Source organism: Lutra lutra, chromosome 3 (assembly GCF_902655055.1).
Source record: "Lutra lutra chromosome 3, mLutLut1.2, whole genome shotgun sequence".
NCBI classification, from domain to species: Eukaryota; Metazoa; Chordata; class Mammalia; order Carnivora; family Mustelidae; genus Lutra; species Lutra lutra.
Window position 1 is genome coordinate 69,310,990 of NC_062280.1, and position 16,434 is coordinate 69,327,423.

Genomic DNA, 16,434 nt, shown 5'->3' on the forward strand with positions numbered 1-16,434 from the left:
GGGGATCAGGGATAAGTGCTCATGTGTGGTTATACTTTGATTTGAAAGAATAACCCTTTTGATGGTTATACAACACTGTGGTTTCTTGTATAAACTGTCAAATGATAATCTTCTATTTGAACAAGTCTTCTCAGTTTTCAGAGTTTTTTCATGTCATTCTTGCCCAGACCCTAGGAAAGTGGCAGGGTAGGTATTGGTAATCCCATTTTATAGATAAGGAAACTAAAACGAGGGTTAAGAGATTTGCTTCAGATCAGTGAGCGTAGCCGAGATGGCCTGCTGCCCACCTGATTTATATTCTGTCCTTTTCCTTGCTAAGAAGACCTCTGTCTTGTTCAGATGGTGAGATGTCTTGCTAAAAAAGAACATTCCCAGACTCTTCCTAACAGGGTTGGCCAGTGATGCGTAAGCAGCAGCAGAGGACAGGGGAGATCCAAGACAACTTTTTAGAGAAGGCCCATTCATCTGGCAACAAACCCACCACCACCACCCAGTGTATGTGTGTGTGTGTGTGTGTGTGTGTGTTTAACATTTGAAGTCCCTAATTAAGAATCCACACCCAGGGGCAGCTGGGTGGCTCAGTGGGTTAAAGCCTCTGCCTTCAGCTCAGGTCATGATCTCAGGGTCCTGGGATCAAGCCCCGCATTGGGCTCTCTGCTCAGCGGGGAACTTGCTTCCCCCCCCCTCTCTCTGCCTGCCTCTCTGCCTACTTGGGATCTCTGTCTGTCAAACAAATAAAGAAAATCTTTAAAAAAAAAATCCACACTCAGGGCCTGGTGGGGGTTCCCGATCAGCACTCCCCAAATGTGGCTGAAGATAATCACTTGCATCCTGACTGGAGGGTCTGTTAATTAACATACGGATTCTCAGGAATGAAAGGTGGATGGGCTAGAAATATTCTAAAGGCACCCATAGGCTTGCATTAGTGTGACATCAGAGCCAGCCCTCCAGTTTAACCTCCCTCAGAGAGGTGCTAGGAGGGGATTCTTAGAGTTCTGCTCCCTCATGCGAATCAGAGGATTCTGCCATGCACGAAGCTAGAAGCTGAACTAATTCTGTTAATGGAGTGCTGTCACTGCTGTCTTCCTCGAGTGAACTTTCCACTGAAAGTGTTGTCAGTTGCTGCTTCTCTGAGCAAATATGAACGAGTAGTATTACGTTTTCGTGCCTGCTTATTTGTAAACGTTGGTCTGTATGGCAGAATTCTGAATGAGACCTGCCCTCATTTTGATACCCCTCAGAGGGAGGTAGTTGAGGAGGGGAACGGTAGCTCTCAAGTACCTCAAACCAGTGGGGGTCAGCATTATCTATAGACAAAGAACATGGCAAAGATGAAAAATCAGATTGACTGAGGTCAGTTGTCAACACGTTGGCAGCCATGTTTGAATGGGTGACCGTCCCTCTGGCTGTGGTTACTTGGAACAGAGGGAGACACAGGCCCAAGCATTGGTAGTTGGGTCCTTCCTCTTGCAATTCTGTAACAGAGACTGAAAAATACTGTTGTCAGGCTCTACTTATTGCTAAAATCGAGGTCGTGTAAAGGCAGACATGGTGGGGAGGCCATGTGGATGGACAGGGAAGGAAGGAGGTGGGCCAAGAGAGAAGGAGGGGGCCACACATGCACAGAGACAGGGATAAGAGGCCATGTGGCCCTTTGGAGTGAGGATGGCAGAGGACAATACTGTAGGAGGCTTCCTTGTTCCCATCAGCTTGATTTTTCTGGGTCTCAGTTCCTGGGGAATGCCTGACTGATCTTGTCCCAAGGTTCTCTGGATCTTGATAGTAAATTATTCCTTATAGTTGCTTAAGTGTGTTTAAAGTGCTCTCTGTTACTTTAACCAAAGGGACCTTGATGCAATTCAATATCATGTTGGAATGTATATAAATACCTTCTTAAAAGGTTTGTATATCTGTGGGCTCTATTAATATCCATTCCTCCAAACTCCATTAACATACATCATACATCTTGAACACACACACATGCACATACACTCTGCACTCTGTCTGCTCGGTTCAGTTCCTGGACTGGAATTCCACCCCCCACGCCTCGGTGTCTTAGCACCACATTCCTTTCTCAGACTCCATAGTACACTTGAGTAGGTTTTAAGCAGATCGAATAGATCAATGAATAGAATAATATTGCTAAAGTTTTCTTGGAGGGGAGTTCTCCTTCTCATCAATAAATTCAGCTCCAGGGTGAGTGTGAGGCAGACCTCCCAGCTTAGCTCTTGGGCTGATTCCCTTCCTTTCCCACACAATGCTCAAGAAAAGGAGGCACATGTTAAAGACAGCTCCATTCAGTAGTCATTCCCTCATTGCACTGGCATTTCTTGAGCCTACTGTGTGCTCTGCTCTGTTCCAGATGCCGTGAGTCCAGGGGTGAGGGAAATTCAGTCCCAGTGTGATCACACCTGGGGTGATTTCTTGAGTCTAAAGTGCTACTTTCACTTCTCAATGATATTTTCTGGTTTTTCCTTGCCATTCTGCTCCCACTGCTACAGGTTTGTACCTTCAGGTTCTCGCTTTTTCATTCTTTCTTTCTTGAAGTTTAATTTTTTGCATCTTTCTGGAATTGGGGAATGGTAACTCTCCCTGACTTAGGATTCTTTCCCCAATATGTCACCCATCAGGAAGTATGTGTCCTTGACAGGACCACACACAATCATCTTGGGAACTTCATCCTGGCTGTTCCCTCTGCTGGGAAAGCTCTTGCCTAGATATCTCCCTGGCTCATTCCATCACCTCCTTTGAGTCTTTGTGCAAACATTACCTTCTCCTGATCGCTGTCCTTAGCACTCCTGATCCCCCAGAACTTTGTTTTTTTCCCCAGAGTATCTCCCATCTTCTAGGATGCTATATACTATACTTATTTTTTTTTAAAGATTTTATTTATTTATTTGACAGAGAGAAATCACAAGTAAGCAGAGAGGCAGGCAGAGAGAGAGGAGGAAGCAGGCTCCCTGCGGAGCAGAAAACCCGATGTGGGGCTCGAACCCAGGACCTGGGATCATGACCTGAGCCAAAGGCAGCGGCTTAACCCACTGAGCCACCCAGGCGCCCTATACTTATTTTTAATGCGTATTGCCAGCATGTTAGCTCTCCTAGGGTAGAGGTCTTTGTTTTCTCGTTCTATATTCCCAGAACAGTGCCTGGCATACAGTAGGCCCATAATGAATGTTTGCCAAGCGCATGGGTGGGGATGTGGGGGGCAAGTCTGCTGGGTGAGACACAGAGGAAAACAGCTGGAATCTACTTAAAATCAGGTGTTTGGATCTGTACTCACTCAAGTGACTGTAACAAAGGCAGTGTTATGATCGGAAAGCACAGAGTTCACTTGGAGCTAGTTTTGTCAAGTTGAATGAAGTCAAGTTTCTGCAAGTGCACAAAGCATTTGACATCCATGGACAGAAAATACGTGTATCTGTGACATGCTTTATGAGAACATGGAGTGATGGAAATATTGACGGGGAGTAGTTTCAACTGTGTATTATATTAGTGTCTATATGTAATCATGCAATATTTAAGCTTGTGACTTTCCCCTTGATGTATTTAGTTAGTAGATTTATGTTAAGCATTATTACTGTTAAAAAAGCAGCATTTAAAAAGAAAAGAAGAGTGTCTGGGTGGCTCAGTGAGTTGAATATCCAACTCCCGGTTTTAGCTCAGGTCTTGATCTCAGGGTCAGGAGATCAACCCTTGGGTTAGGAACCCCGCTTAGAGCCTGCCTAAGATTCTCTCTCTCCCTCTGCCCCTCTACCACCCCCCTCTCTTAAAAAAGTTTAAAAATTAAAAGAAAAGAGAAAGTTGGGCTACGATGGGATGAGCACAGAAGATCAGATTGTGATGTGGGTATAAGATATTTACTGAACATTGGTTCTGTGCAGCATGGTAGTGTGGAAGGTGCTAGATTTGAGTTGGGAGGTCCAGGCCAAGTTTTGGCTTGGCCTCTTCCTTGGGATTTTTGCGTAGATCATTTCATCTGTTTGGGCTTGCCTAGACCCTCTGCAAAAGAAGGCGACTGAACCAGATAAACGTGAAGATCTCTTACAGCTCCTAAGGGCTGTGATGGGGAATGCTTTGCACGCTGTGATGTATCTGCGGCCAACAGAAGAATGGAGCGAGCCCTGAGCCCTCATGGAGGTCAATGTTCAGCAGGTGAAATAGCCATCACATCTAACTTAGTTGACGAAGAGGCAAAGTGCTATGGGAAAACATTTGTTTCTTCAATGATTATTGACTTAAAAATGTACCATGAAGTATGAGACCATTTTAAGTTAAAAATGGAGACATTGATCATCTAAGGAAAGAAAGATCATCTAAAATAAGATAAGGTAGAGAGACACGAAGAGAACTAGAATTTTCCCTCCTGCGATGGACTGAATGTTGTGTCTCCCTCCTCCAAAGTCATATGTTGAAATCCTAACCCCTGGTGTGATGGAATATGGAACTGAGGCCTTAGTTCATGAGGGTGGGGCCCTCATGGACTGGATCGGTGCCCTTATAAGAGAGACCCCAGAGAGCTCTCTTGTTCCTTTCACCTTGCGAGGCGTATAAGAAGTGTGCAACCTGGGGAGAGCCCTTGCCAGAACCCAGCCATGGTGGTGCCCCAGTCTCAGATTTGTGGCCTCCAGAATGGGGAGAAATAAATTTCTGTTGTTTGTGAGTCACCGAATCCACGGTACTTCATTATAGCTGCCCAAGTGGACTAAGACACCATCTCCCCGTTATGGGCCTTGCTTTTCTTTCCTTCTTTATTCTTTTTAAAAAAAGATTTTATTTATTTATTTGAGAGAGAGAGAGAAAGAGAGAGTGAGAGAGAGCATGAAAGGGGAGAAGATCAGAGGGAGAAGCAGAATCCCCATGGAGCTGGGAGCCTGATGCGGGACTCTATCCCAGGACTCCAGGATCATGACCTGAGCCAAAGGCAGTCAGTTAACCAACTGAGCCACCCAGGCATCCCCTTCCTTCTATTCTAAACATAATCATGTAGAACTCTTTTGTTTTTTTCCCCAAATCACCATGTTTAACTTTTTTTAAGCTAAAAAAAGAGAAATGCCCTTTTAATGGAAAATCTGAATTTCACATGAAAGATGAAATAAAGTAAGGAGAAGAGCTAGGTCACAGGGCACCGGGCAAATATGGCCCCCTCCACCCCCCCGCTGCCCTGCTACCAGGGCCAAGGCCACTTTTTTGTAGAACTTATTGGAGAAATTGGGGTGCTGTACACCTACCTCACTTGGTTATTATTATGAATATTATCTTTAACACAATGGGCAATTTAAATTTTGTTAGTGATTGTTTAACAATTAACAAAAAAAATTTTTTTTTAATACATGGAAGCCCTCCTCTATCCCTAATTTTTACAGGAGGAAATGAAGCCCAGGGAGGTAAATTAGTTAACCCAAGGGCATACATCTGGTACCTGGCAGAGCCAAAGTCAGATTCTACCACTGTGCTCTGTGGACTACGGGTCAGCAGATTTCTGCAGAGCAAGTGTGAAATCAAATAGTGAGAGAGGACTTTTGGTTAAGCATGGTGGGTTGAAGACGTTCTCTTCCCAAATCCCAACTAAACATTCCAGTAGAAGAATAAAAAAGGTATAAATGCATAAAAACCAGATGCCCTGGAAGGGAAACTATGTAGGTTTTGAAATGGCTACATAGTTTTGGCAGATGGAAAGCAGATGGAGAGGTGGTGACTAGTTTAGCCAGCAGGAAGGCATCCCAAGAAACCCCAGAAAGCCTGGGATTCTGTGGCACCTGGTAGAATCCTCTATATTCAGTTGCACACACTGGAAGGTGTGCAACTGAATATAGAGGATTGTCAGGAAGTTTAGGTCTAGAGCCCCAAGTGTCCTCCCCTACCCATGCAATCAGATAGTGTTTCACCCCCTGCCTTCCTCCACCACCTACTTGCATTGCCTGGAAGGTTTTTTTCCCCCAGATGTATGGAACCAAAAAGACTCTGAACATAGCCACATTATACAGCACAGGACAGGAGTGAGGTTTGGGGTTGGTACCAGCGGAAAGCGAAAATCAGTACTGAAGTCATCACAGAATGACGGTAATTCTGGCACCCAGCCCCTGCCTCTGCTGGCAACCAGCATCCTCTTTTCTAGCAGGACAGCAGGGGTTCTGCCCTGGGGGAACTGAGTGACTGCAGAGAAAAACCCTGCAGAGAATGTCACTTGGGGTCCCATCCTGAAAAGGCTGGGCTCACTGCCTCGTCTCTGTCAATGAAATTCACCAGCTGATATGCCCTGCCCACGTGCCTCAAGCAAACCCACAAATCAGTTTGTGTGATTTTAGTCTTCAATGGGAATGAACATCTAGGGGTTGTCTGATTCCGGAGGAAAGTCTTCAACATGAAACAGACCAAAATCATTCAAGCAGGAAAAAAGATTTAGGAGGAAACAGAAACGAAGTAGGGGAACAGAGTAAAATTTCTCAAACACACTCCAAACATGTATTTAATATTCTTAGGGAGATAAGAGGCAGTGGTGCACCCATTAATCAAAAACAGGATGCTTGAATTCAGGAATGATCAAAGAAGAAGAAAGGAGAGTTCTTAGAAATTAAAAATAGAAGAGCTTAAAAAAGAAGATTTGGCAGATGATAAAGTGGGGAAATCTCCCAGAAATATGAACAAAAAACCAGAGATGGCCCATAGGAAAGAAATGATAAGAAAATTAGACTGGTCCAGGAGGGCTAACAACATTCACCTAGTAGGAATTCCAGAAAGAGGGAATAAAGAAAATGAAGTTGAAGGCCTTGGGAAATCATATCATGTCCCTAGATGGGTGAGATAGCCTCTGTTCAAAGGACCAGAGCTGGAATGGCCCCGGGGACTTCTCAATGGCAACACTAGATGCCAGAAGACCAAGGGACTCACTTTATAGTTCGCTGCGGTCCTCAACAGTGAGCAGTATGGGACAAATAAACATGGATTGTCCATTTCACCAAAAGTTGTAACTTATCTATACTGAGAGAACAGGGGGAGGAGCATAGGGAAGAGGGTATCAGAGTCTTCTGACGTAATAGGAAGCCAATAGATGATGTCCCAGACGGATCAATTGATAGCTGTATAAGCTTATTATTTAGAAATCTGGAGGAAAATACAAGAAAGAGATAAAAGGGGACATATTAAAGGGGAGCAGAAGACTGTTTCTTACGTTATAGGACTTGTGTTATTGGACCATTTCATCTACTTGCATGTTCAGATGAGAAAATCCATGGGAGAACTTGGAAAAAGATCCAATTTCCTTCTTCCCGTTCCCTGATCTTGGTGGCTTTGCCTTCTTGGAGGAGGCGGCCTGACCTGGCTATGTCATAACCCCTTTGATGTTAGGTGATCTGGGCTCCCCGTGCTTGGGTTTCCGTGGCTTGCCTTGTGGCATAATGTTGTCACATCTTGTGGAGGAGAAAGAAGTCTCCAGTATGGCTTTGTGCCTGAGCTCACATGGGCAGATAAAATACATGGACATTGTTCTTTGTTTTCATGGTGATATTTATGCAAAGTTCTTTTCCTTCTTGGTGTTTATCTTTTGGCCTGGTTGTAAGGACGGGATGGACTCAGGTGGTGAGTAATGGCTGAGTCCCATTGTTCCCCTCCTGGTGACCCCACCAGAGCCTGAAACCTGGTAGCAACTTCAGGCTGTCCAATGGGGTAAAGCCTGCCTTGCCTTTGATGTCCTATGAGTTATAAGGGGTTTTATTTTTTTGGCTTTGATGTGAGCATGAATTTGCAAAACTCAACGCTGGACAATGTCACGATGAACCGAAGCTTAGAAGTTACACACAATGGAAATAAATCCTTGAAAAAGTTGGGGTGAGGGGAGGAAGCTAGATTAGGCAATAAACTATAGAGCCCCCCGATTTGGGTTTTTAATAGACCCCTCAGAAGTGCTAGCTCAGGGAAAAGGAAGAATTAAAATATGGACTGTGGAGCCTCATCCCTTTGGGGTTTGTGTTATCACACCTATGGGTAAGGGGATCTCCCTCCTATGAATCACAAATTCCTGGAGTGCCTCGCAAAGGGGGCTACTTCCTGGACTTTTTATTTGGTGGGGAGTCTGTACCCAGCAGTGGGCAGCCCCAAGGGAAGAGAGGAGAGGCTGCTCAGAGTGGAGGTCTCTTTTTTTTTTTTTTTTTTTTTTTTTTTAAAGATTTTATTTATTTATTTGTCATAGAGAGAGAAGCGAGAGCGAGCACAGGCAAACAGAGTGGCAGGCAGAGGCAGAGGGAGAAGCAGGCTCGCTGCCAAGCAAGGAGCCCGATATGGGACTCGATCCCAGGACACTGGGACCATGACCTGAGCCGAAGGCAGCTGCTTAACCAACCGAGCCACCCAGGCGTCCCAGAGTGGAGGTCTCTTAGCAGTCAGCAGTGAGGCTGCAGACCAACGCCCCCCCCCCCCCCCCCCCCCCCCCCCCCCCCCCCCCCCCCCCCCCCCCCCCCCCCCCCCCCCCCCCCCCCCCCCCCCCCCGCAAGGGCAGTGGGAGGGGCCCTCGTCCGGGGGGCGGTGCTTCCCGTCCTGGGGGCTTTCTTCTCCCTCCAGGGCTTCAGGTCCATTTCACTGCACCAGGCCGGGGAGTCCACAGGAATGTCCGGGCGGCACCACCCACTCCCCGTTTCTTGTTCCGTCCCCAACCCCCTCTCCCTTCTCTCTCATCTCTCCTTTCTCAGATAATCTGGTACCTTTTTTGGCTAAGTGTTGAATTCTTTGGACAAAAGCGATCTGTGGGTGCTCCTGGTGAGTTTATTGGGACTGCGGGAAGTGAGGAATTGATAGTTCCCAAATTTGACTTACATACAATCGTCCTGGTGACTTGGGAGGAAAGCACCAGGCCTGTCCTTAGATGAGATCCTCGCTGAGCTTCCTCCGGTGCTAGGCAGTCTAGCTCAGCCTCAAACCAGGATGTGTGGGAGCAGAAGTCTTGGTGAAAGCCTCGTTTATCTGATTAAGAACCCTCATTAACATTTGAAAAGCAAACCTGGGTCTGTGCTTTGCTTCTGCTTGTCTGACGTCAGGAAGCTTGTCCAGTCCCTGATTTTCTCTTCTAGAAGATTCCTCTCATGACTCTTGTTTCTGCACCTGTCGGTGAAATTGATCACCCTCATCTCTTATAGGACTGTCTAGAAGATGCTCGTGTTTTTATAGTGTTTGCCACAAACAAAAGCCAATGCTTTCAGCAGCTGCCCAGTCAGAGGGGTTGTGGAAAGTTTCAACATGTCTACCCTAAATTGCTGACCACCCTCCCTCTCTGGGGCTTTCCAGCCTCCCCAATAGTAGCCCCAGCCTCTGATGTCAAGGTGGGCCTTTTCCTAGCCTCTCCCTTAGAGTGAGTTTGCTTCCTTAAGAACAAAGGGAAGGATGTACCGCTTTCTTACCTCAGGGGAAAAGAAGTATTCAGTTTGCAGCTTGGGGAAATGGTGTGGTATTTAAAAGAAATCATAGTTTTCTGTTGCATTTCTATAGTATTGGCTACAGAATGCCAAAATTTCTTTGTTCTCTATGCAGAGAAACCAGGAATAAGAGAAATTCAATTCCATTCAGTTCATAGACAGTTTTCTTTTTTAATGTATATTCAATTTAATTAACATATAGTGTATTATTAGTTTCAGGGGTAGAGGTCAGTGATTCATCAGTTGCATGTAATACTCAGTGCCCAGCCCATCAAGTGTCCTCCTTAATGCCCATCCCCCAGTTACCCCATGCCCCTATCCCCTCCAACAACCCTCAGTTTGTTTCCTGTGGTTAAGAGTCTCTTATGGTTTGTCTCCCTCTCTGTTTTCATCTTATTTTATTTTATTTATTTATTTTTTAAAAATATTTTATTTATTTATTTGACAGAGAGAGAGAGAGAGAGAGATCACAAGTAGGCAGAGAGGCAGGCATAGATAGAGGAGGAAGCAGGCTCCCTGCCGAGCAGAGAGCCCGATGCGGGGCTCGATCCCAAGACCCTGAGATCATGACCTGAGCTGAAGGCGGAGGCTTAATCCACTGAGCCACCCAGGTGCCCCTCGTCTTATTTTATTTTTCCTTCCCTTCCTCTTTGTTCATGTTTTGTTTCTTAAATTCCAAATATGATTGAAGTCATATATTTGTCTTTCCCTGACTTATTTCGCTTAGTATAATAAATACCTTCTAGTTCCATCCACATTGTTGCAAATGATAAGATTTCATTTTTTTGATGGCTGAGCAGTATTCCATCACACACACGCGCACACACACCTTCTTTATCCATTCATCGCATAGGCAGTTTTCTTAAACATAACTGGCATTAGGATAACTTGGGAAACTAATAAAACGTGTAGGTGGGACTGCGTTTTGAGAGATCTTAACTCTCCAACTTATGACTTTAAGTATTACAAAATTGGACAGGATCTTAAAGCTCCTAAGTTTCCATCCCTCTTTGACAGAGGGAAGACTGGTTCTGAGACCTGAAGAGACCCTCCCAGGCTCCTACAGCTTTCATAGCCCATGTGGTTCCTGGGAGACAGAAGCAGGTGGTGGTCTTGGTCCTGGGCTCCCTGAGAAATCCGCTCCGCCTGGTAACCCCAACTATCCTGTGACCTCATTTATTGTTCTCCGCCAACCTCCCCCATTCCTGCTTCCTCCCTTGTCTTTATTCTCACTCAAACCAGAATCCTTGACTTTGGTCCTTCTTCTCTCTGATTTTATCCTACCCCTGGCCCTGCCCTCCTTACCATTCTTCTTCACATTCTCCTACCGTACTGATGGAAAGGACCCCTTTCCTCTACCTGATGAACTGCTACTCAGCCTTCAACACCTAACTCAACTTTCATTTTCTCCCAGTCTTTCTGAGGCTCCCATCAGAAACTCAGGTAATTTTTCCTGCCACTTAAAATTTCATATCATAATGGTATTTCTATAGAGAGCACTCCTCCCACTGTATTTAATCTCTGTTGCTTGTCTGTCTCCTCCACTAAAGAATGAGCTCTTTAAAGGCAGCTACTCTGTCACTCTCCCTGTGCATCCCCTGTGCCATGCTGTTCTGGTTAACTCTTGTTGTGGAAAAAAGTACCCAGGACATAGTGGCCTAAAACAACAAAAATGATTTAACTAGCTTATGTGATGTGGGCAGGGTTGAGCTGAGACAGCTTGTCTCTGTTCCATGCCTTGTCAGCTAGGGTGTCTCTGGGTGACATTTCCAGTATCACTTACTCACATGGCTGGCCATTGGTGCAAACCGTCAGTTCCTCTCCACACTGCCTTCCTCATACAACAGGGTCTCCGTTCCCAAAACAAACATCCCGGGAGAACCAGGTAGAAGAAGCTGTATTGCCTTTTATGACCTGGCCTTGGAGGTCAGATGATGTCTAGTGTGGTAGGGAAGGGAATGAGGGTCCCACTCCTCCATGGGAGGAGTGCCAGCGTGTCACTGAGCTTGTGGACAAGAAGATGCTAGTGTTTTTTATAGTGTTTGCCACAAGAGCTTATGGGTAGGAAATGTTAGAAAATGCACCCATCACCCTAGCACAGGGCCTAGGGCATGATAAAGGATTGGTAGATGAATGAAGAACTGTATGAACAAATAAATGGCTAAATAAAGCCAAAATGCCAAATCTTTGCAGCACGAGAAGGAATAGTGGCTCCTAGGGGGTTCTAATAGGTATTCGGTCTCTTAGACTCTTTGGAGTAAATGTAATTTTCTCAATTGTTTTGGATGTATGGAGTTTTTATATAATTGGTGAAGAAAAATGGGTCCAGAGAATCTCGGGATATCTTCTGAATTTTAAATTCTCATGCAGAGACATGGGGTGTCAATGGCATAGGATTAGAAGGGAGATTAATTTTTCACTCTTAAAGCCTTGAGTACAGTTTGGATTTTGATCCATGAAAATCATGTACAAGTATATATTCCTTTAAGTGTTAGGTCCTAAAATGAAATTTAAAATTAAATTTATTGTAATGGCCATCATCATCACTTACTCTCAAACGATTCAGAGAAAAATATAATATGTATATAAATATGGAGAGGGACAGAGAACAATAGAGCAAAGGGGCAAAATGTTGACCACAGAGAACTTTGGGTAAAGGACACATGAATGTTTTTAATGTTACTATTCTTTTGTATGCACAACTTTCCTGCAGATTTGGCATTTTCCAAATAAAAAGTTTTTCAAAATCCTGATGGGATGAACATGGACCCAAACTTCAGGGAGACCAGCATGGCAGCTTCTTTTTGGGAAGGAAGAGTCTTCTCAGCTGTTTTTGTGGTTGCTTTCTTAATGCAAGTTTAGGTTTTCATTCACACACCCTCTTCTTTTTAAATTTTATTAATATATACTGTATTATTTGTTTCAGGGGTACAGGTCTGTGAATCGTCAGGCTTACATACTTCACAGCACTCACCATAGTACATACCCTACCCGATGTCCATCACCCAGCCACCCTACCCCTATCCCTCCACCCTCCAGCAACCCTCAGTTTGTTTCCTGAGATTAAGAGTCTCTTATGGTTTGTCTCCCTCCTGGGTCCCATCTTGTTTCATTTTTCCCTCCACTCCCCACCACAAACCCTCGCCCTGCCTCTCAAATTCCTCATATCAGAGAGATCATATGATAATTGTCTTTCTCTGATAGACTTATTTCGCTTAGCATAATACCCTCTAGTTCCATCCACATTGTTGCAAATGGCAAGATTTTGGGGTTTTTTTGGATGGCTGCATAGTATTCCTATATATGTGTGTGTGTGTGTGTGTGTGTGTGTGTGTGTATACACCAAATCTTCTTTATCCATATATATAGCACTAGAAATATATATATATATATATCATATGTACACACACACACACACACACACACACACATATATATATATATATATGAATACGGAATCTTCTTTATCCATTCATAATGGATGTTGATGGACATCTAGGTTCTTTCCATACTTTGGCTATCGTGGACATTGCTGCTATAAATATTCAGGTGCACGTGCCCCTTCAGATCACTACATTTGTATCTTTAGGGTAAATACCCAGTAGTGCAATTGCTGAGTCATAGGGTAGCTCTATTTTCAACTCTTTGAGGAACCTCCATGCTGTTTTCCAGAATGGCTGCGCCAGCTTGCATTCCCACCAACAGTGTAGGAGGGTTCCCCTTTCTCCACATCCTTGCCAACACCTGTCATTTCCTGACTTGTTAATTTTAGCCATTCTGACTGGTGTGAGGTGGTATCTCACTGTGGTTTTGATTTGTATTTCCCTGATGCTAAGTGATCACAGACCCTCTTTTAATAATTTTCTGGAATAAATCCTTTAGTGAGTTTCATAGTAGCAGAAGTGAGGAAAACATAGTTAATAGCAACAAGGAATCCTTTCAAAATTGGTGGCATCAAGACTAGCAGGTGACATAAAGGATAGACAGTCCTATAAGCTTCATGTGTGTTGAACATGGCCTCCCTAATATTTAAATGGAAAATTTCATAAGAGGGAAAGGGGGAAGAGAACTCATATGGACTTAGTACTTTCTGACACAAGTCACTGTGCAAGGAATTCTAAATGTATTAGCTTATTAACTATCCTCAAAATCCTTTCAAGTAGATTTCACTATCCCTCTTCTGTAACTGAGGCAACAGGCAGTGGTTGTGTCCATTCTGATGCCCTTGGCTTCAAGTAAGAGAACTTCAACTTGACTGGCTCACACAGCAAGAACATTTATTCTCTCACACGCAAAGAGTCTGGGAGCAAGGAAAAAGGACTGATCATATGCCAAGGATTCTGCCAGCCTTGACAAGATGAAGATGAGGAGATCTAGTTCCTGCTTATGGGAATTTATAAGAGTCGTAACACCAGAAAGTGGATTTGCCCGGTGTTTGCCATCACCTGGTCCTCTGTCTTTATGGTGATAGACACACGTGATTATTATTAATGAACTTACAGCTTAAAGATAGCTACTAAATAAGTCACTGCTTTCTAAGAGAAATATTTGCATTTCAAACCAATGATGTATTTTCTCACCAAGACTAATACTATTTCTGTGTATCTACATATGATTTTATTGGCTTATATTTTGTGTAATCTTAGATCATTTTGCTTCTTGGCCTTATTTGCAAATAAGGCAGCTTTCTGGCCTGAAGTGTCACTTTTATGTTAGGTCAAAAACAGTTGGAAGGGTGCCTGGGCGATGTAGTTGGTTAAGAATCCAACTCTTGATTTCAGCTCAGGTCATGATCCCAGGGTCGTGAGATCGGGCTCTGTGCTCAGTTGGGAGTTTGCTTGGGATTCTCTCTCTCCCTCTTCCTCCACCACTGCCCTACTCACATGCACTCTCTTCATCTCTCTAAAATAAATAAATCTTTTTTTTAAACAACCTATTTGAGTAATTTTAACATTTTTAGTATTAAAAATACAAAAAATAAGAATTCCATCCATTTCCTGGTAAATAATCCTTATTGTTGCATGGAAACTAGTCTTGGTCCTATGAAAAACAGATGTATTTAAAATCAGCACCACAATGCGTCATTGACATTCTTCAGAAGTTCCCATCTGACGTCTCTTAAATCCTTGCTTTTTTTCTCATGGTTTTCTACGAGCCTTTCCTTATCAGATTCTGGCTTCGATCTCTTGCCACTCCAATTTTCTCACACTTGGGTTGTGGAAAGTCCATTGGACTAGCAACTGGGGGACCTCAATACCAGTTTCAGATGGCCCTGATTGGGCCAGCACCGGGGCCTCAGTTTTACACCACGTGTCTGACCTGCGTGAGAGGTGCAAAGTAGATTGGATCGCAAGACCTGACTCTGGCGGGTAGTGTGGCCTGGATCACTACGTGGTTGGTCGGCAATGTCTGCCATGGGCTGAGAGAATGGTAGCACTCCCATCGTGTCTTCCTTCATAGGCTGGGTGATGTGTGCGTTTTATTTGTTTCTTTTGTTTTTAAAAGAACAGCTTTATTGAGGTCTAGTTATTGAGATATAACACATATTTAAAGCACAGTTTGATAAATTTTATCATCTGTATTGTGTTAGGGTTTTCCAGGGAAACAGAACCCATCATGTATAACTTACAAATGTTGAACCAGGCATGCATCCCAAGGATAAACCCTATTTGGTCATAAGATATTACCCTTCTTATATATTGTCGGATTCGATTTACTAACGTTTTGTTAAGAATTCTTGCATTTTTGCATGAAGAATATGGGCCTGTAGTTTTCATTTCTTGTAAGAGCTTTGTCAAGATTTTGGTGTCAGACTAATGCTGACCTCATAGAATATTGGAAAGTATTTCCTTTTCTTTAATTTTCTGGGAGCAATTTGTATAGAATTTATATTATTTCTTCTCTAAACATTTGGTAAACTTACCAAGTGAAGGCATTTGTGTCAGGAGTTGTTTTCTGGGGAAGGGTTTTAGCCTCAAATCAAATTTATTTAATAGGGCTATTCAGATGATCTGTTCCTTCTTAGGGAAACTTAGTGAGGGGGACTGATGGAGTGTTGAGTCTAGGGTTAGTTTCCCCCATGGCTGAGTTGAGACCATTCTGAGTAGTCTACCCTATTCCCTGGTCCTGCGCAGTTTCCTGTCAGGCAGACCCAAAAGAAGCTTAACTGAATTCTTAAGGAGGACCCTCTGCAGAACTCCAGAGTCCTTTCTCTGTGCAGGTCTCCACCCCTCCCCCCATCCCCTGTGGATTCCAGTCACCTTGGCTTCTCCAGTTTTCTCTACTCAAGGAGGCAGCCAGACTCCATCCGGTTCCCACTGCTTGTGCAGTGGCCTGGAAATTCTCTCAGTGCAATAAGCTGGAGCAATTTTAGGGCTCACCTGATCTGTTTCTTGTCTTTCAGGGATCATGGCCCTTCACTGCCTGATGTCCAATGTCTTGAGAGCTACTGTTTCATATATTTTGTCTGGTTTTTCAGTTGTTCCAGATGGGAAAATAAATCTGGGTTTTGTTCCTCCAGCTTGGTTGGTCCAAAGTGGAAGTCCCCAGGTTTGATAATTTTTACAGGTTTATTTAACATCACGATTCCAAATCTCCAACGTCACCTTCTTGTGGTGATTTGGAGCAGAGTTTGGTTGCTTAAGTTCCTGTTGTGTTTGAGAGTTCTTTGCTCTAGTATGTTCTCTTTTATAGACAGATCTTGGTATTCTGCTTGGGCAGAATAAGTACACTTTTAAAGGAATACCAGAAAGTTCCCAACCTCACCGATGCTTAACCTTTCACCATCAGCCAGCCTTTTCTTTGGGTAAGGCAGCCCTCTTCTAAATTTCTCTTCCATAATCCAGATACCTCCAGGGGAAATAATATACATTAAGTCCTTAACATATATTTTTAAAAGGTTTTATTTATTTATTTGATGGAGAGAGAGAGACATCGAGAGAAGGAATACAAATAGGGGAAGTAGGAAAGGGAGAAGCAGACTTCCCGCTGAGCTTCTCAGCTTGCAGATGGTGGCCCCATTTTTTTTTTT